At 40.5% G+C, this 22,124-nt stretch overlaps 1 protein-coding gene across 10 annotated transcripts in view; it reads right to left on the bottom strand.

The window, feature by feature from the left end:
- FOXP2 (forkhead box P2) overlaps nucleotides 1-18,905 on the bottom strand; it is a 554,228-nt gene extending 535,323 nt beyond the window's left edge. For all 10 annotated transcript variants that reach the window (XM_074942274.1, XM_074942271.1, XM_074942270.1 and 7 more), the window contains exon 1: nucleotides 18,796-18,905. The gene's annotated coding sequence lies outside the window, so the exon portion shown is untranslated. The remainder of the gene's footprint in view (nucleotides 1-18,795) is intronic.
- Between the last annotated feature and the right edge of the window lie 3,219 nt (nucleotides 18,906-22,124).

Raw genomic sequence — 22,124 nt, 5'->3', positions numbered from 1 at the left:
GCACTAACAGTAAATGTCTGGCAAAGGTAGTTAAAAAGCAAACAATAAACAAGTTTGCAGATTTAGGTGTCTTCTTCTAATATTGAAAATACAGAAATAAACTTGAGGGGTAAGTCTTTAAAGAGCACCATTGGGAGTTTAGAGAAAACAATAATATTCATCTAATAAATATCCAAACAACACACTTTAAAAGATTCTGAGACAGATCCTCAACTCATTAAGAATGCTTGGTTCTATTTGGTGCAGCACAAGCAATCAGTAACATAGTGGAATCCTCTGGTGGCATAGAGTCAGTCCAGCCAGTTCTTTGCCACCCACCTTCAAAGCCTCATGGATAGAGGGCCAGATCAAGAAAAGGAGACAGCAATCCCCAGCTGCCAGAATCACTCTTTGAGGATGCTCTAAAAGACTTCCTGCAACTGGTCAGGGGGCCCAAGAACTAGGGAGTCTCAGAAAGATGCCTTACGCAACCTTTTGTTTCCTCTGAGCCCTCTACAGGTAGGACTCATGGTAACTGAAGTAACCTGGCCTTCCAGGTGGAAGGATACAGTGTTCTAAAACATTTTCAGAATAGTTGTCTTACACTATGAATATTTCTCAGAATATAGGTTTTACTGACACTCATTTGGGAGGACCAGCATACGTCACTTCAGATTTTACCACAAGTGAGCAATGCAGCCATCTCACACACACAAGCTGACAAATACTATACTATATTATGCCACTTCATTAGGTATTCCATATTTATATGCATATTGTCCATTGTATACTGGCAGAAATAGATTGAAATGGACTTTAATCATAATGTCATAATGAGTTGAAAATGCTACCACTGACAGAGCAGCCATGGAACAGCAAGGGCCAATCATGCTAACAGAACACTCTGGAGGATCTCCCAAAGCGGGGACGGGGGAGGTTGTTAAAATGGGGAGAGTCATGGGAAAATATAGAACTCAAGTTCCCACAACTCAATTTAAACCCATGAGAAGGGCAATTTACAACAAGGCATAACAAGACCCAATGGCTGAAAGCTGAAACCAAACAAATTCAAATTAGAAATGAAGCACACATTTTTAACAGTAAGGGTGATTAGCCATTAGAACAACCAACCAAAGGAAGTGGTGGATTCTCCATCTCAGTGTCTTTAGATCAAGATTTGGCGCCTTTCTGGCAGACACGCTTTAGCCAAACACAAATTATGCTTTAGTCAAACAAGTCACTGGGCTTCACACAATGCACAGTCAACTAGTAGAACTCTTTGCCAGGGGATGTTGTGAAGGCCAAAACTATAACTGGGTTCAAAAAAGAACAAGGTAAATTCATGGACACTAGGTCCATCAATGGCTATTAGCTAGGATGGTCAGGGATGCAACAACACAGCCAGCGGGATCCCCTCTACCTATCTCCGATAGACTATTCCTCTGTAACAGAAAGGGTTCTCCAAGCTACCCCCCCATGCCCATACTATTAAAAATCTGTGTAGTTCTGGCATCTTTTCTCTGTGAAGCCCACCTCCTGATGAATTAAAATCTTGCTAAGGGATGTATGGGGTACAAACTTACAACTCACGGCATTTTCCCCTAGCTAACGGGTACTTTAGTGGCAAATTGTGTGTTGTCTCTCCTTCAAAAAAATCACAGGAAGGCAAGAGTTTAATCACATTTTCACAAGAACTCCTGCAACAGAGGCAAAAAATTGTGCTGCTTGTGTCGTAAATATGAAGGGAAGGGTAACCACCTTTCTGTATACAGTGCTATAAAATCCCTCCTGGCCAGAGGCAACATCCTGTTACCTGTAAAGGGTTAAGAAGCTCAGCTAACCTGGCTGGCACCTGACCCAAAGGACCAATAAGGGGACAAGATATTTTCAAATTGAGGGGGGGGGGTGAGGCTTTTGTTTTGTGCTCTTTGTTTACGTGGTTGTTCTCTCTTGGGACTGAAAGAGGCCAGACAGAAATCCATCTTCTCCAACCCATCCTGATCCAAGTCTCCAATATTGCAACCAGTATAGGTAAGCCAGGCAAGGCGAATTAGTTTCATCTTTTGTTTTATGAGAATTTTCCCTGTGTTAAGAGGGAGGTTTATTCCTGTTTTCTGTAACTTTAAGGTTTTGCCCAGAGGGGGATCCTCTGTGTTTTGAATCTGAATACCCTGTAAAGTATTTTCCATCCTGATTTTACAAAGATGATTTTTACCTTTCTTTTTTTTTTTTTTAATAAAATCCTTCTTTTAAGAACCTGACTGATTTTTCCATTGTTCCAAGAGCCAGGGGTTTGGGTCTTTGATGATTTTGTAACAAATTGGTTAGGATATTATTCTCAAGCCTCCCCAGGAACGAGGATGTGTAGGGCTTGGGGGGATATTTTGGGGGAAGACGTCTCCAAGTGGCCTCTTTCCCTGTTCTTTGTTTAAAACGCTTGGGGGTGGCAGCATACTGTTCAAGGACAAGGCAAAGTTTATATCTTGGGGAAGTTTTTAACCTAAGATGGTAAGAATAAGCTTAAGGGGTCTTTCATGCGGGTCCCCACATCTGTACCCTAGAGTTCAGAGTGGGGAAGGAACCCTGACAGCTTGTAATAAATTTGCACGACTTGGCATACTATGTTCCTAGAGGTTTGTTACTGTTTTGTTTTTTATTTAAGAAAATACTTTAACCATTATCAAGAGTCAACTTTAACTTCCTACACAAACATACACTGTCTGTCTACAGAAGAATTTAAATAAAAAATACAATAGTCTGTATGAGATTACACTGAACTGCAAACAAAAATGGAAAAAGCAATTAATCCATTTTAAGAGAGTAAAAGCTTTAGATCAATAATAATGCTTAACACACATGATAATTTTGCAAGTTGTCACAAAAATGTTTTTTGATTCCCAGAACACAGAACTTTTGAGAAAGACTTCATTTTGCTTAAACTGAAGTCCAAAGATAGAAACATGGTTTTTGTAATTACTCTACATACATATTTATGGCAGATTTTTTAGAATAGATTTTTTTTAACCTCTGCAGATTTAGAGTAGAACTGCAATATCTATATGAAGCTTCTCAGACTTGTGGAAGGAACAATACCTCTGATAATGAGGTAGGGAGGACTGCAATAATCAAATTAGGTAGGTCAAAGGTGGGTCTCTTTAGAATCAGCTGATTTGCATTATAAACAGAGCTAACATCAGATTAAAAAACTCACCCTTCCAAAGCCTGCTAAAATTTTGTTCAGTAGGTAAGTATAAAATACTTAGAGGAGATTTTCCATCAGGAAAGACAAAATACAGAATTTTACTTATGTACAGAATATATTTTTATGAGGCAGGTGGAAGAAGTTTGGTCACACCCAAATTATTTATTTTTTTACCTAGGACCTCATAATAAAATTTAGACATTTGGAGGAGGGAAATTTAACTCATAGAATTTTTAAAAAAACATTCAAGGATTTCACATGATAGATTAGGGACACTGACCCTACCAGTTAGTTTTGTTTCTCCAAGTCCCTCCATGACAAACTAAACTTCTACAGCAATACTCAAGGCCAGAAAGTGCATGGGCACCTCGAAAAATTAATCAGTCTAGCAACCGAACCTACTTTCCCTACTTACATTAAAAGATATGAAGGACTCCCATGGGGTGGCTCCCTTTTGCTGGTCTAAAAGAGAAGCAGAAGAGGGAGAGATGGATCTTACAAAATAAGATTTGATAAAAGGCAGAGCCTCTGTACCCATGGCAGCACAAGATTCCTCAATATATTTTACAACTCAACAAAAGAGAAGATTTAGGGGCCATTCAGCCTTTGTTGTGGCCGCAAAAATTATAAGCTGGACATCTGATTTTCTATCTTCTGCAATTTGTTTTGCTTATTTAACTAAAGAACTCTTAACCCTGAACGTATGAAATCGCTTCTTGGTCTGGGCAGAAAAAGAAGATATGCCCAGACCCAAACAGAAAAGACCCAAACAGACCCAAAAGAAGCATCAGAAGGGAAATGAAGAAGAGGCTTAATCAGTGCCTGGTGCTGATATTACATCAAGTAGTGATGAAACTTGCATTAAGGAATTTAATTATCCTCCATGAGGGAGCAGACTGATGAGAGGACAGCTAGAAAAATGGCTTAAAGGGTGAAGAACCACAATGAGAAACCTGAGAACTTCCTCAAAGATCAAAAGGGAGTAATTTAGATTTCAGCTGTCCTTAAACAAACAAACAAACTCACTCACTCCCTCATCACATCACAGAGAAGCATTCCATGTTAACCCATATGACCCATATGCAGCAGCTGCTCGGTTCTTCAAGCAGCTGGTGCCCAGGTCTTTATTCAACATGTTGTGAAAGAATGTTAGGAACGTCCCCTATAAAATTATGTAATTGTATATCCTTGTATCAAGACCTGAAGGAAGCCTACACTCTAATATACAGAGAACATAATAATCTTACATGTATGCAGCCATGTGTGTTCAAGAACTGACAGCATACTGGATCCTTAAGATGGTCCTGCTTGAGGGAAAGACTAAGAATTTGATCTAGGAGAAAAGCAGAAGCTGAAGAAACAAGAGTCCCTGGCCAATCAACTTTGACTGTAAGGCTGCTCTGCCAGTAAGACAGTGTCTAGTCCCAGGACCAAGAGTCCCAGAACCTGAAGGAGAATACATCTACCTTTCTGCTTGAGTCAAAGCCCCTCAAGTCCAACTACAGAGTTACAATTTGTGGCCAAATCCAGAGGAACACAGACTTATGCAGTTCCCATTCTAATGGCTCAATATCACTCCAACTCAGTCAGTCTGTTGGGGTTCTAAATTTCAATTCCAAGTAGCTGGCCAAAAGAAACATGAAATTTCTTTCCATCCATAAGATAACTCTCTGCAATGATGATTCTCCACTGGGTTTTCACCATGCCCCTGCTATTTATGTCCCCTAATTGTTAATAATATTACAGGGGTGGAGTTGTCCCAGTTGAAGTGATGAACTGCATGCCAAATACTGTGGCCTTTAGTACATTAATTATCCAGTCATAAACAGCCCTTTCCAAACTTGAGGTCCCACCCCAAAAGACATTTACCTATTACTATCCAGTCAGGAACTAAGAGAATAGTTTAAGGATGACTCTTGTCTAACTTTCTCATCCTGTAACTGCAAGAATAGCAGGGAAAAAACACAGGTTGGATTATGGTAACCAATTGATGGAAAAAAGTTGAAGAGGACATTTATGGAGCCATATTTACCTTGTAATAGCCATAAATTCCATCATCAACTCTGGTACCTATACATACGTCCAGGATGTAAGAGAAGCTGATTTGTTCAAGAAGGTTATTTGTGCGTCAATTTCATAAGCCAAGAGAAGTACCATGGTAGACCAAGTATCATAGCTCCAAGATAAACTAATCCCTGAAAGAGTGACAGATTTCTTGGTTTAGTTTATCCTGCAACCATTAAATTCAACAGATGACTATGACTTCCTTAACAGGCTCTCTCTTTTCATTTCCTGCCTCAAAAAAAATCATCCAAGTATGAGTAGATTATGGGTATCCTCTCTGGACAGCTATGGCCATAACCACCATCACCACCAAATCCTTCAGGGGTGTTATCCAGCCAAATGAGATAGTACTTTTCTTGTTCACCTCTATTGTATTTGAAATCCAACTCATTAGCTACAACAATTACAGAGTTATCCTTTGACATGGTGTAAAGACACCTGACAGGTCTTGGAAATAAAAACAACAATGCTTTGGACAAGAAAGGACAGAGAAGTGAACCAGGAAAATCAGTCTGTCTGTCACAGCTAGCTAGAATAGGTTCACCATCCCCTTTCTGCTTTGGAAAGTTCTCTCAGACTAAAAGTGTAGATCACTTGCTTAACCCATACCCTTAGACTATCCTTTTTGAAAAGTCTAATTTCAGATCTATCCAACTCTCCATCAGAAGTTAATTCAAATCAACAATGGTCACCTGAGGGCAAAGAGTTATCCTGAGAGGAAAGCATTTGGTCTACCCGAGGGAGATGGGAAAATTAGCCTCAATGGACAAGGATCCAGTTCACATCCAAACCAGTTCCCCTCTGAGGGCCTAACTTACTTCAGTAGCTACTGTGCTTATAGTAGGACTAAAGTCACAGGCTAATGAGCTCAAAGTGCTTTCACCTAGTGAGTGGTAAATGCTGAATGGATGAGATCAAAGGAGTTGGGTCTATTTTCACTGAACTCAAGAAAGCTATTTTTTTTAAATCAGTTTTCCCATGGCTCACCCCACTATGGTGTCTGTGCACCTCCTAATAATTTAATGAATTTATCCTCACAACACTGAGACTAGGGGACTCAGCCAAAGATACACAAAGAGGTTGCATCTAACCCAGGAACTCTACCCAGATCTTCCAGTCTAGCACCTTAACCACAATACCATCCTTCTTCACAGTGAGGGGAGGGGATATAGTTTACCCAAGGAGCCAAAATCCTGTCTTGTGGCTGTTTAAAATAAAACTGGGACACATACTGAAACTGGAAGTTAAATTATCTCAGGACCACCCTTACCCACTGCAGAACAGGAACATATCTTGTGGGTTTCCCCACAGTCAGCCAGTCATGCCCCTAGAAGATGAGCAAAGGTTCTTAGAGTTAAAAAAAAATTTTGAGCTCTCTAGGCTAGTAAGAAAGTTTCTTCCACACACTCCCATATGGGCTGGTATTAAGAAGTGTTATAAGGGGGAAGTTCTTTGATTATACAGATATTCCTTTTCACTCATGACAAACACTGCACATCATTCTAGATATCTGATAAACATATTATGAAAATTCATTATTAATGTAGATCTCTCAACAAATCACACATTTTAGCAGTGCAATGGAAGAAAGACAACACTTTGCTCCACAGATGAGAACTAGGAATAAAAGAGTGTGCAATTTAGAATTGTCCATCTTTAAATCCATTATATTCCTGTATCTAAAGATCTTCAAAAGTCACTATTGCACCACACTCATTTGTCAAGAACAGAACTAAGAAAAGACTTCTGGCAGTTTTTCAAAATTCTGCTTAAAATTTTAATTTTAGGTTACTGTGTTTGAAGCCTACTGAATACAAAATAATTGTGATTTTATCAGCTAGTCATATCTGATGCCTCGGTTTATATGAAGAGTAGTAAAACTTTTCTGAGACAATGATTTCCATTAGGTCATGGACTATTCATAATAAAATAATTGGAGAATAAAACAAATCTTTTCAATATGTTGCATTGCCTTAACAAACAAACACACAAAGCAGAGTGAGAACAAATTACATTCAGACACTACTAGAAATAAAACTTGGGGAGTTTAACATCACTCTACTTACTACTAATATATAAAACTCCCTGCACAAAGGTTGCCCCTAATTCCTAAACACATTAAAAACACTTAATATAATGCACATTTTACTGCAACACAAGAAAAGGTTATCTCCCACAAATAGCCCTATAAAGAAAGTATAATATCAGTCAAATGGATTTTTAAGAAAGGGTCCAAGAAGCTATTTTAATCTGCAAATTATATTTCCAGTCTTCATCGGGGAGTTAACACAAGCCCCGGTGACTGAAATCTATTATAAACCAAAACCCCTAAAGTACCTTAAATGGCACAAATAACAGAATCTTGTAGGGTTAAAGCTACTGCAGGGATTGAAAAGTTGACCAGATACCTACTAACCAGTCACAGACAAATATGGAACATTCTGGTCACAAGTAAGGTCTATGGACAACACCTCCAGTTCATCAGCGGCCGTGTAGCTTTCCAGAGTAGCAGCAGAGTGAAACCTTAGTTTCACTGCTACATACAGAGTTCTGAACAATAAAGGTGAAACTGGCCAGAGGCTCATTAGTTTCATTCTGCTGCTGCAAATAAATAGCAACTACAAAGTGCTTTGTCTGAAAAATAAATCCTGAGGAAACCACCTTGGCGAATAACATGGGATTTTATTTTTTTATCTGTCGCTGAAACATTCAACAGCTGTGTCAATTTCAACTGCAACAAAAATATTGTGCAACTGCAGAATACTTAGTTCTAATTATGGTAATGTTGCAGTGATTTTATGAAAGATCTTATATTTGAATGGTTTATCCCAATTTTTTTCACACTCAAATTGGTTTAAATCCAAAGTAATTCCACTGAAGTAATTTTTGCTGATAATTCAATCTGCAACAAAAAAATTCTGCATAAAATAGTGCCCTATATAATGGTATTTTTCCCCTTCTGGTAATAATTTCCTCAGTTACAAAGAAGCCAGGAAGAGTCAATGGATATTGGAATATATTCATACAAACCACACTATAGTCATACAAACCACACTAAACAGTGCCATTAAAAGAATCTTAGGTTTTGATTTCAGTTATTTTGACTTATGGGCAAACTTATGGGCACCAATTTTAGAAGCTTGATAGAAATGCTTAGTTACTGGATGCCTACTATGATAGACAAATGATGTTAAAGTAACATTCTAATATATATCTAGTTATAGGAGGCTTATTTTTAAATATGACTTACTTTGCTTTTCCAACATATCTTTATTTAAAATGAGTACGTATAAGTACATTTTTAAAAAAAAGTATCTGTACTGTATACCCTGAAATCTACACCCCAGCAACTGATGTATCAGAATGCCCTAGTTGTTAATAATTCATTGATTGTGTAAATGGAAATGAACCCCTAAGTGTATTGAAATATTATGAAAAAGAAATTTCAACTCCTCTTCAGGAGCTACATCTTGGAAAACCATTCCAACAATCACCTGCTAGGACTCCCACAACACTTAGTCTAAGGTCCTATATTTTATGAAATAGTGAGAACAGTTCTCACTAGTTGTTTTAGGCTTTTTATGGGGTTTTTTTGCAGGTTTTTTTTTTTGTGGGGGGGGGGAGGTTAAGCAGGCATCAAGAGCATGCTTGGCACAGGAATATGTAGAGGGAGACAAGCAACTTTCTTTTGGATAAACATGGGACATTCTGAAAGGTCAGCGTGACAAGAACTGACAAAAGGTCCTCAGCAAAGAAAAGATACTTTCTGAGTATCAGCAGCACTCGCTTAGGACTTGATCCAAAACCCACTGAAGTAAATGGGAGTTTTTCCACCAACTTCAAATAGCTTTGGCTCAAGGTCTTAAAGTCCTTTTAATATAAGTATGTGGTAGAGCAAATTGAGGAAAGGAACAAGTTAGATTTAGAAAGTAACCTTCCTTCTCACCCTAGACATTTATTTTTTTTAAAGAAAAAAAAATCACAAAAACCACCATTAAGTTTTGCAGGGTTGGAAGTTTCTGCTCAAGAGAATCCCATTGCTAAAACATAAGAAGCTTTTTAGGTTGGAACCAAACGTTGCACAGCACTTTTTTTACTACACTATGCTCATCTATAGGGAATGTTCGGCCCCGCAGTTTGAAGTACACCAAATCTACATAAAAAAGTTGGAAGCCCCATCTACACCTGTCTTAGATCATGCAAGTGTGTGGGTCAGCATCCCCCAGCATGTTTCTCTGTGCATGCCCATACAAAATACCAGCAGAGTCCCAAATCCATGGTGGGGGCTTTAGACAGCAACCACAGATTCTCCTCTCTGGACAATTTCTTCCCACTAATTTTGCTATTTCCCAGCCCTCCGTATGTTTACTTTGAGGGCATGATCTGGATCCTCGTTATAAGAAATACTAAACACACATTTTTAAATAAACCACCTAGCAATTTTACAAGATATATATTTGTACTTGTTTAGATTTATTTTATGTCCTTTCCTGGGCAGCATTAACATAGGATTTTCAGGAGCAAGTCAGCTACCATTTTATATGCTAAACAAACCTTTAACTGTTTTACAAGACATTAGTCACCTAAAGCAGAGTTGAACAACAAATATTTCTCAGCTAATTTTTCTCTCAATAAAACTTCATTCCTTTTGCTAAGCAGAAGAGTTTCCAAGGATTTATGACACTTTCTGTAAATCTTCTTGTGTGTTCGGTATATCTTTCGAACTACCATTTTAGCAGTTACCATGTACTGAGCACAGCATCACAATATTAAAAGTAATTTAAATTCATTCAGCACTGATAACAAATGAGTCTGAATGAATTTTCTAGGTGAAAGCATAACACGCTCTTTAGCTAAGTAGCATCCTTATATTTCTAAACTATTAGCACCCATATACTCCGTTAATTGTTTTTCAGTTGACAGTTATCTTTACAATAAGCCTTCCAGTAGTCAATATCTTCTGTTACATTTACTGTGTTATGCACATTATCATCAGTATTTCTTTTCCTAATAGTATTCTCTCATTAAGTTTAAATATGTTGTTTTTACACAAAGATTATGAGAAATTATTGATACAACAGAAGAACACAACACTCCATCAGCTATGCATATCTCCGCAGTCTCAGCATACATGACTGATTTAGGTCTTTTGAACTTCCATTTTTAGGTCATGCGAATATTGTAAGTACTGTAATGAAACCACAACCCTGTCTGTGCTTTCTCACACAGCAGTGCCTTGAATCATAAATATTTCAATTACTTTTTTCTTAACTCTAAAAAGATACTGGCTTGCATTTTCCGTAAACTCTTCACTTTAATTTTACCTCTTTTTATCTTCAAAAGAACTCTGTACCTCTTGTGTCACTTCAGGAAAGTGGTATTTAGATGTGCACTGAGAAAAATAAATAAATCAATCTTCACTTCAGCTACTACTAAGTACCTTTCAAAAGGCACATAAAGTCATTAATAAAATTTAAGCATTTAAGATATTAACTCAGAGGAGTCTAGGAACTAATTCATCGCTGTTATAAGTAAACAACTCCAGTGAACTGGGTTCTACCTGCTCACATCAACAGTGATTTTGGCCCCCAGTTCATAAAATAAATATTTTATGCACATTGTACTTATACAAATCATTATTTCCTCACTTAGAAGAAGTCATGGTCAAAATCTGTCTCATATGTAGTCACACACACAAGTTCTTAGATTTAAAAAATAAAATCACACCACCTTTATTTCTCTTCTGTACACCTGAAGTCCCTCTATTTTTTTCAACAACATTTACCCACCTCCTTGTTTTGCTATCTTGTGCCTTTGCCGGATTGTAAACAATTCCATGGGTTTTTTTGGCTCATTTCCACACACACTCCCCATCTCTTCCTTATTTTTGCCTTGTCATTTTCTCTTCCGAAGCTGTAGCAGCTTCCCACAAATAACCATTTCCAATTTCCTCTGAATTATTTTTACATGTTAAAACTGTAATTTCCAATTTAATTATAAAACTATGAAATGTCAACTACAGGTTTAATTACAAATGTATTAAACATAACTTTTTTTTTTTACGGTTTGAATCAAATTCCAGAAGAATGCAGTGAGACTTCTAAACTTTAATAATGATAGAAAGAAAAAGAAATAATTGAGATTAAACTTTGTTTATAGCTAGAATCAGGATTGACTGAATGACACAGATTAATGGGATACAGAGCATTTCACCTTTGGGACATTGTTGTAGTCACTCCTGATGTTGGATGGATTCAAAATCATCATCTGACAGCTCCTTAGCAATGTACTGTTTCTGAAATTTTTTGATAGCCTTTGGCCAGTTTTTAATGTAGTGTCTCTCAGCATCTGTATGCATAACTTGTTAGCAGCCTGTTAGTATGGAAACTGAACTGTCCCCTCACTCTTCCAATTGGTCCCAATGCAGAAACACAGCAGTATGGAAAGCCTGCATAGTCACTCTCCTTCCTTCTATGGATCAAGACCCCTGCTATCATTTTGGTAAAATTCATATATACTATTACTAAGTTCATTTTTAAAAATAAGAATGATTAAGTACATATCTAGTAAGTGCATTTTTAAACATATTACACATTTTGTTTCAGATCACAATAAAGGATTCACTCGGACTTGAAATGTTGTTTAAAAAATTGGCAATTTTGGGCCCAATCCAGTAGAAAAATATCCAAAACTTTCTAGGCCTTAAGTCGCAGTATGCTAGTCTTTCCAGAATGAACTCCAGCCCACTGAGTGCCCAGAAGAGATGGACAAGCTCTGCATACTATATTTTTGGAGCTGCCAGGGTTAAAGAAGAGGAATTGGAGAAGAGAGGTGCTCATGGAAGCAAGTTCTTCCTTTCTCGCTCCCTGTCCTGGGACTGTGAAATGCTGGCAGATATGGAGAGTTACTCCTGAATTGACTGAATTCACTCAGCTATGCAGCATCAAAAAGGCTAGCCTATGGATTTGCTTTAAAAGTATAATCATATATTAGATAACTCTCCCAACCCCACCTGCAGTATCAGCACTGACAGTCATGAAGAGCCGAGTATTTTCAGGCTATGCAACCACAAAGATTCTTCAAATACTACGGGGGTGCACAAAGCATCATAGCCGAAGAACAGACTAATTTTCCTCTAATAATAGGAACAGCCTCCAAAAAACGCTGAGTAGTGGTGCATCAGAAATCATATAGGGCCCATGAAATTTAAATTACAGAACTGTCCACAAAGCACACAGAAATAAAAATATCAACCAAATATATATTAAATAAATAAAATAAATAATACAAATAAATGAAAAGATCAGTCACGGTAAAAATGCTATAACGTCAGGTAAAATTTCAGTTAAAAATGTACTGTCTTCCTTTAAAAAAAAAAAACAAAAACAAAAAAAACCTCCATAGATGTCAAATACCTTTAACTGAAAGACTAGAACAAGTCTCATTCACATCATTCCACTCTCTCTAGTAATAGGATGCATATTATATAAAATCTGTGAAATTACCTTTTTTAAAAAACATCTTGAAATCATAGATTTCCAGTGGTATGAGGAAAATGTGTGCTTTCATCACAACAAAGTACAAGCCAAAATAAAAAGAATTATCTCAGGTTTACCATATAACATTTTAAAATATTGTAATTAAGGGCCCAATTATTGTAACCAAAGTCATGATGCTGCAAAGATTTAGCCATGCACTTAATTTTATGCAATTTGAATCGACCCACTGACGTTAAATAGGACTACTAACAATGCATTAATTTAAGCAGGATCAGGGCCCAAACCTCCTCTTATTTAAATATTATGGACCTGATCTGCTGGAGTAACTCCACTGCAGTCAACGGGCAGATTCATCCCATGGACACAAAGGGAGAGGGGGAGGGGAAAGGGTAGTGTCAATCTTCCTGTACTCAAGGAGGCAGCTGTACCGTAGAAGAGTAAAATTCATCTCTCCCCACCCCAAGGAAGGGGTCTTTAAAAATCTGGTCACAGTTGTAATTCAGGCCACTTTGGGGGCTGAACCAGCTGGTCTCGGAGTTCCCAGCAGTGAGGATTATGGGCAGTTTAAAAGGCTGTGGCCCTGGTCCAGGTGGAGTTATTGCTAATGACTCACCTAACTGGTTTTAGCCAAAATAAACTGAACCCAACTAAGTTGAACCCAACCCAAAGTAAGAGTAAAATCAGATCCAAAATCTTGAAAACATGAAGAATTAAGTGTAATTTTCTGTAAAATAAGTTAAGTATAAATCACACTTTATAATCAAAACAGTATCCCTCTGGAATTATAAAATGTATTTAACTATAAATGTAACTGAAAATTAACAAAGCATACATGTAACTCTAATGCTTTAGGTTACAATAGGTGGCTTTATGTACAGAATCTGTTCCATTCAAGAGGGGTCCATTGATATTATTGTTGATGCAACAATTATCCTGCAATAAAAGGAAATGCTATTTAACAACTCAAAAAAAATCTGTTTCTCTCTTTTGCGCGCGCACACACAAACACTTAAAAGCACCCACTCAGATACTGTCACATAGTAAGTCACTGTGCTCTAGAAACTCTGACGTCAGCACATCTTCATTGCTCCTGATGCACCAGGAAATTAATTAAAGTGTGTGATTATTAGCAATGGTTAGCTATGCTAGTACAACTGCAGCTAAGCATTGTGCCATTAAATGGACTGAATGGCCGTACTCAAGGCACATTTAGAGTATGGTACACAGAATCCAAGGGAAATAGCTCTGGCTTCTACAATAAGCTTTACCAACATATATATGTCTGTGTGCATGCACGTATATATACACACAGCACTCGGACTCTGTGTGTGTGAGAGAAGAGAAACACTCTTAGGCTTTATCCTAGTTAAAGAAAAGGCACTATCATCGCAAACACCAGCAACCAAAAAGAAAAGAGAAAAACCAATCAGTCTGCATGTATTCGTATACCCATCCCTGGAACCACTTTGCTATTTATTAAAAAGGACTTACAACATAGGCTGATACAATTTGTTCAATATTTTTGTTTAAAATGCCTTAGAACAGGAATTCAAAGCATTTTGCTAAATGGATTCAAACACTGTCTAGTTTCACCACAACATCTGTACATAATTTGGTACCTACTGCTTAAATGTTATTTTGGAACATCAACCAAAACTTGGTGTATCTAGAGATGCCCTACCTGTAGACTACAGAGAGTCAGAGACTACTTTCACCTTCTTCAGAGGTAAGAGCACACAAAGGTTATCACTGCCTATTTTACATCTGGTCTCTCCCTTCTAACTAAAAGAGTCTTGCACTTAAAAATGCAGACCTAACAAAAATGAATAAAGGAGAGAAGCAAAAACTAATACACATCTACATCAATAAACATCTGTGTCTGATAGAAAGTAAAATCACATAAAAAGTTTATTCCAAAGTGAAATGTTACTAATCAATCGAGAATATTAAAAAGGTCGCTATTATTCCTAGCTTTCTGAGGTTGATCTAGAAGTTTTTAAAGTGTACATTTAAATTTAAAAAAAAAAAACTTACAAATTCTAGTAAGAAAATAAGCACTTCTAACCTGCTAGGCTCAAATATGAGGAAAACCCCAAAAATGAACAGTCTTAATATATATTTCTGGAATCTATAGACTATGCTGGATTAATAAATTTAGCATAAATAACTTTTTTCTATAAACTGGGTCTTTCTAGTGTCAATACTTTAAATAGTATAGAAAAGTATCAAGTCAAAATGGATCAGAGGAAATTTGGGTCAAAAATTAAGGGTGTCCCTTCTACAAAGGGATAGTTGTGAGCTATGTTGCGGTCATTAAGAAAAAAAATAGGTAATTGACATTATTTCTAGCACCACTGTCCCAAAGTTTAAAAAGAGTAATCAGTTTGAGTGTACCAAGAATTAGCATTCAATTTTTTTAATGAGGTTGATAGTATTTGAGTTTAACTGTGATTTACAATTTTCTCCACTAACAATCATCCCATGAGTACTTCTTAGTGACCTGTGTCCTAAATCACTTTCAGTTCATTCACGTAAATGACCTCTCCATGATTTAACTCACAGAGGAACAACATGAAGACTCACATCACTCTTTCTATTTCGCACCACTACTAGAATTAAACTGCTCCAACATAAGTCTAGTAAAAACTCTGAAGGAAAGGGACAAAATAATACTTTGCATTTAACAAGCATTAATAAATAATCTTCACACCTGTGAAATAAGCAGGTAGGTGGCATTACGCTAATTTTGCAGATGAGCAACAGACAGAGAGGCTACGTTAACATTCCCAAACCCACATAGCAAATCACTGGCAGCACTGGGATCAGAACGCAAGACCAGATTCTGCTAGACCAGAATGCCACGTGCCCATGCAATGCTGAACCAGATATATAGCCTCAAAATGTGAACAGCAGTTTTTAGTTCACTTAAAATCAGTCCTGAAAACAAGCTGAAAGTGGACATAAAGTAAATGTTGTGATTACAGTTTTGTCACTTAAGAACATACCACTTTTCTAACTGATAAATCATATAACTTATTTCAATGCATTTTAACTGTAGAAATTCATTTAAACTGTATAAACTGTATAAACAAAAGAATTTTATGTTCTAAAATTTCAATATTTGAAGGCTATGAAACCTGGACATGAGTACAGTTGTGCACATTAGCTCTAGGACAAACATAATATTATCCATTTATTAATTAAAATACGTAGCTCTTATGCAGCACTTTTGATCTTATAGGCACACTATAAACATTAACTTGGTTGGTGTTTAAAGGATCTCTGGTAATTTTATACAACTTTTCAAATAGTAGCAAGGCACAAACAAGATTTTCTTCCTTAAATGATGCACAAACCTTACCAAAACAAATTAAGATTTCTGGGACAAAATTAAGAACCACTGGTGTTAAACCAAAAAAACCTCAAGTGTGTTTAAATTTGTCATTGGCCTGCAACAGTTCAAGCTTATTACCCAGCATTAAAGCCTAATGTAATGGGAGGCCTCATTTCAAGCAACTATTGGCTATTGAATATTACCAAAAATTGATTACAGTAGCAGATTATGCATCACTTTAGATGTTAATAAATTGACTGACATTCAAATAAATTGTTTTTCAAAATATGTATAATAATCTGAAACCCTCTTCCCTTCCCTCAAGTGTTTACTGGTTTGAGTAGTTAGCTAAATAATTTAAATGCATATGATTTATACCTGATTCATATGGATTTAGTACAGCATCAAAGAATCAGGTTTAATAAGTAACCCTTATTTTCTTCATAGCAACATTACTACGAACAGTATCTTTTCCCTGACAGATTTAATTTACTTAGTACAGAAAAAACAAGAACAGCAGCTAAAGCTCCTAAAGTTTATTTTTAACTTCATTTTTCACAAGCTAACATGATACTCTCATGCAGTATGCAACTTCCCAGCTTCAAAATTTTAATCAAGTTACCAAGGGCCTGATCCAAAGCCCACTAAAGTCAATCAAAAGACTCCCATTTATTACTTCAGTAAGCTTTAAATCAGGCCCTAAAGCAGCAAGGGGATGCGATAAAACCCATTTGGAAAGGGAGTGTCACTGCTTAAATATTTTTAAAGGCTCTTAAAAATGGAAATGCTCCCCAACTCTACGTTACTGCATGTTCTGGCTTCTGTGGCTCAACTTGCACTCTCTTCTTCTAGACAGAGTTGATGCTAACTTTAAAATAGTCAGTTTAGGTATGTTTTTAGAAAGAACACTTCACTGGCACTCTGTCTTGTGCAGGTACTGCCATCTGTTTTATATATATATATTTTCCCCAATATACAGACTATAACTCTCTCAACCCCTGACCCAATTGTTACCTCTGTCCTCTCCTCCCCATAGAAGTTCAGTGCAGAAAGCTCACCAATGTAATCAAGGGCTACCCTGGTAAACTGGCTCGGAATCTCCAAAAGCTTGTCTCTTGAGTCAGTTACTAGAACCCTGACACAAATTTAACAGATGAGCAGAGGAACAGAACAAAATTGTCTTTATCATTGTAGTTTAAATCTGTGGCAAATTGACTGCTGCAGGTTTTAAACTAACTTAGATCCTGAGCTGTATTTTGCATTCAGTTTTTCAGAGAGATCTCATCTCATGTTTACTTTCATCCATATGCTCAAAAGAATTTTTAGCTGTGGGAAAGCCCAGAAAACTTGTGCAAAAAGGAGTTAGCAGTTTTCTCTTTTCTTCCCCTTCCTGTCCTTACACTCATAACTTTAAAAAAATAAAGCCCAACATGCCTTACAACCATTTACCTACTAGATCTCAAAGTCCTCAGAATTAAACTTTCACAAGTTTCTAGGTCTCTGAGTACTCCTGAATTTCAAGAGTGAATTTCAGGAGAATGCTCCCACAACAAACTATGAACTGTGCCTCAGGAATTTCATAGCTCTAACGTATTATTTATTAATCTATTGTTTTAGGCTAACATGTTTTGTTGTTGTTCAAGGTTAACACTAATCCGCCAAGCACATTCAAAAGGCATTGCGAAGGTAGAGGAGGAGGAGGAGACCCAAGAGCGGCAGCGGTAACTGCTTGTGCAGGGAAGATCAATGAGATGCAATAACTCGCCCTGGCCAGAGAGAGTGGATGGCGAACACCTTCCTCAAACACTGCACGTGCAGCTAGTGGGAAGAAGAGGGCTCAGTTCATAGTGCTGGATCTGGCTGAATGCAGGATCAATGTCATAGCTGGTCCCTCCTCCCCCCTTTGCACGCTGCACCTATGGACAGAGAGAGAGACTGAAAGGTGTTTCTCTCTCACACACAGAGAGATCTCAAAAAGGAGAAACGTGACATGTTTCTTTACCAGGATATACATGCTTCCATAATTTTCCAAAGCCAGAAGGAAAGGGGAGACCAACAAGCCCCCTCCCCACTTTGAAATATCGCCCCCAAAACCTTCCTAGGATGAAGGGAGGATATTTCATTGTAACACATTTTCTTTATTGCCCATCCAAACTGAAAGTTGTGGTGAGGCATGTGAAAATAAAATTCCAGCCTGCAATAGGCGCTTCTAAAATAAAGCCGAAGTTTGGTAGCTTGCAGCACTATTTCCGAAGTACGAAATTAACTGATGAGCACCAAATTGATCATTCAAAGTTTGCGTGTTTCAAACGATAGATGCTATAGCCGGGAGGGCTAAGGGGTGGGAAGTAAACACTTGGGTGTCTGCATCGCACTTTTGAAACGTGTTCGCTCTATTAAGGCAAAATTTAAGACACATTTCAAACTCGAATGCATGGAAACATAAGCGCATACCAAGTAGCCCCCTCCCCCATCTCACAACTCGCCCCCCATCCCCTCCCCCCCCCCTTCGTTACAATATTTTAAAGGGACAAGTGGTACCAGACGCCAAGAAGAAATCTGACACATGTCACATTTGTACCCACCATGCTTAGAGCCGCGGGAGCTAAACTTTCTTGCAGCAGCAAGTAAAGGGGGGGGGGGGGAGAGAGAGAAGGGGAGAATGAAAGTAACAAGTCAAAGAAGAGACTTGGGGCGGGAGGGGGAATGAAACTTACCAAGAGGAGACACTGGGTAGAGCGTCCCGATGAGCTGCCACCGAGAGAGGAGCTGAACTAGCCCCCCCCCACCCCCCCACAAACCCACATATACAAAGTCTTTGCAGGAGGAGCGGCGGCTGCTGCCGGGACGCGCGAGCAGAGACACAGGAGGTGAGGGGAGGATTAGACTGCAACAACAAGCAGCAGCATCAATAAATGGGCTGGATATTCCTCCGCAGGCGGCGCTGGGGCTCTGAGCCCCCGGGCAGGGGCAGCAGCAGAGGCAGGCTGGGGAGCAGCAGCCCCAGCGCAGTGTCTCGCGCTTTCTCGGAGGCTCGCGCTGTCTCTCGCGCGCTCCCTCCCCCCCCAGTGTGTGTGTGTGTGGGTCTGGCTCCGTGCGAAGCCTGTGTGTGTTTTGCTGGGAATGCAAAAAAAAAAAAAAAAGTGCCCCCACCGACTCCTCTTTGTGGGAAGGGGAGTGAGGAGGGAGCGCGCTCACATGATCGCAAAGTGGCCTGTACAGGAGTGGTACTGATGCGGGGGGGGGGGGGTTGCAACAACAAAAAAGTGCAGAGGGACCAGCTTGGCAGTGCCCCCGCTGCTGCTCTCCTTCGTTCCCCTGCGCCTCCCTCCAGGGCAGGGAGTCTCCCTCGCGGAGCAGGATATTGTTAGGATTCGCTGTAAAGCGTCCTGCTTGACGTCAAGTCCACCTGCTATGTCAACAAACCAGGGGAGAAGTTGTTTGCTCTCGTCTCCCCCATCTCCCCCCCCCCCCCCCCGCTAGTTAGACACAACGAGTTTAACAGACCGGGAGGAAACAAAGCCTGGTGTTGTGCGGCCAGAGCCGAGGGCTGGGGCTTTCTCGGCAGTCCTCGAAGAGCCGCCCGCCTGCAAAGGCAGAGCCGCTGGCCAGGGGAGCGGGGGACTCCGGCGGCTGTGAAGGGCAAAGCGCCTTGAAGGGCTCCCGAGAAAGCAGGGCGGCTGGGTAGGGAGGACTGGGCAGGACTTTGGTGCGAGTTACAGCAGGGGCACGAGTCTCCCCACACCCCGCGCAGAGTTTTGGGACTTTGGGTGCAGAGAACACTTGGCTTTGTCATCACCGTGTAAACTCCCCGCCGCCCTAGCAGGGGGAAGAAGAAACGCGCGGGCTCAACTCCGGCCTCATTGGCACACAAGCCCCTGCCGCTCCGGGAGGTGCGGCGGAGAAGGTGACCGCTGAGCAGAGCGCGACCCGCGCGGGTGTGCGCCCTCTCCCCCCAAGCGGTGTCGCTTCACGCGCCGCACGGGGTGTTGCCGAGGCACGTTGAGCTGCAGCCCGCGCACGCTGCCTTCCTGGGCGCCCCTTGGTCTTGCTCGTTCCCCAGTGCGCAGACGGGGTGGAGGCGGCCGCAGGAGTAGCCGGGCGAAGCGAGCGGCGGCGCCCGGGCCAGAGGCGCTAGCTCTCTGCCCTACACTCTCCCAACAAGGAGCAGCCCCGCTTCTCCCCTCCGCTCCAACGCTCACGGCGCCCTTTGCACTAGCAGCAGGGCCGCAGTCGCTTTAATTTCCTCTCGCTCAGCAGCAACCTCCTCGCTCTCTAGCACCACTGCTGCCCCCCAGCCTGTGGGCTGATGTCCTAGGGCCACACTTTGTGGGGGAGGGCACGGCACCAAACGGTTTCATGTCTCGGTGCTGGGAAGCCCCCACCCCAGTAGCATGCAAGGGAAACCAGCTGCTAACTCTAACCTTTCGGCTGGCCACAATGATAAGTGAAGAGGCTGCGTTGACTTCTGTATGTGAGCGCCGCAAAGCACGTGCCTGGCCCTTTCCCTGAGCCGAGACACACAAGAGCCGTTGCTATTTACACACCCGACCCTCGCCTTTGAAACTCATCACCAGGCTCAGCAAAACTTCAGGCTTCTCCCGCTCTCTGTAAACACGCATCACGGCTCCTGCTGAAATCCTTTTAATTAACAAGCACGAGAGCCACAGAAAGCAGAAACAGGAGAAATGTATCCTCTCCTGGGCTTCTAATGCTTAGACTTTTCCTCTTTTCTGTATCATTTGATCGCACACATTAAATGTTATGGCAAGGTTCCTGGGTAAACACCGGAGCAAGGTAAATCCGAAATAGAAGAGTGCAATGTGTGTGGGTTTTAGTGAGAACTCAACTAATGAAAGCGCACCAACCTCGACCCTACACTTTTCATGTAATTTTGAATTTAAAAGGCTCTTCTGTATTCATTGAAGACCTGAATCAAAAGTGATTGTCACTCAGAATTAACATAAACTGAATTAAAATAAAAACCTTCTCTCGTTGGTGTACTGAGCAAATTGAAAGATTAGCTGGTTGCCTCGCCGTGCGTTGGGCTCATGAATTAATGTTGCAGAGTGCTCAGAAACTGACAGGGTTGTGCGTGTTTTTTTAAAGGGAGATTTCTCACCCACACTTCTGCTTGCCTTTCTCTTTCTCGCTTGCTTTTAGGTGAAACGGGGAGGAATGTAGCTAGCGCGGGGGTGGAGTTAGGATAAACTTTTACATCTTGCTGAGCTTCCCGGAAAGACTGCGGGGGGTGAGGTGGAGGCGGGGGGCTCGCGAAAGAATCGCTCACACTTCGGCAAAGGTTGCAGTTCTCCGAGGTGTAATCGCTCCTGTCTGTGAAAGCTGCGAGTGCCAATAAAATGCAAAGAGTAAAACCTGCGTGCGCGGGTAAGATGGGAGGGTGCGTGGGGCGGAGGGGACGACAGAAAGGCAGCTCTTTTGCTGCAGTTGGTAATTTGCAGTGGATGGCTGAAAAAGTGGGATCAGATCCCTGCCGGCCCCCCACCCGGCCGCCGCCGCGTGTGTAGGAGAAAGGAAGAGGTGTAGACTACAGGTTTGGATGGGAGCTCAGCTCTCTACTCCTCAGATTCCTAACTCTCAGCCAATGGGGTTGGATCGGGTTCGAGAGGTGAAAGTTCAGCCTAAGGGCACACACGCTCGCTGCTGTTGCCTGCCACTGCCAAAGGAAGAGGGTGGTTGCTGATGGGTGGCCATAAAATATATTTATTTGCTCCATACAACTGTTATCTCCCCCTCCTCAGCCCCTTAATCGCAGAGTTACCAGTAAAGCCTGTGTGCTTTATTTCACATTAGTTTGTTAGTGGACGCGCTGCGAGTAGCTTTAATTGCACGCGTCCCACTGCCAAGAGACCCCAGCCCTCCAGAACAAAGTTTCTGGGAACACCTGACTTCTGAAGCCCCGACAACAACGAACGCTCTCGTTCTCCAGACAACTCTCGAGAGCCTTCCAACGAAATAACACACCGTGAAGGAGAGCAGCAAACGTGCTCCTAGGATGCCGCCTGTGAGGGCTGAAAGGGCACAA

Source organism: Natator depressus, chromosome 1 (assembly GCF_965152275.1).
Source record: "Natator depressus isolate rNatDep1 chromosome 1, rNatDep2.hap1, whole genome shotgun sequence".
In the NCBI taxonomy this organism is placed as follows: Eukaryota; Metazoa; Chordata; order Testudines; family Cheloniidae; genus Natator; species Natator depressus.
Note: the sequence above shows the minus strand (reverse complement) of the source record. Positions and strands in the feature narration are given on the sequence as shown.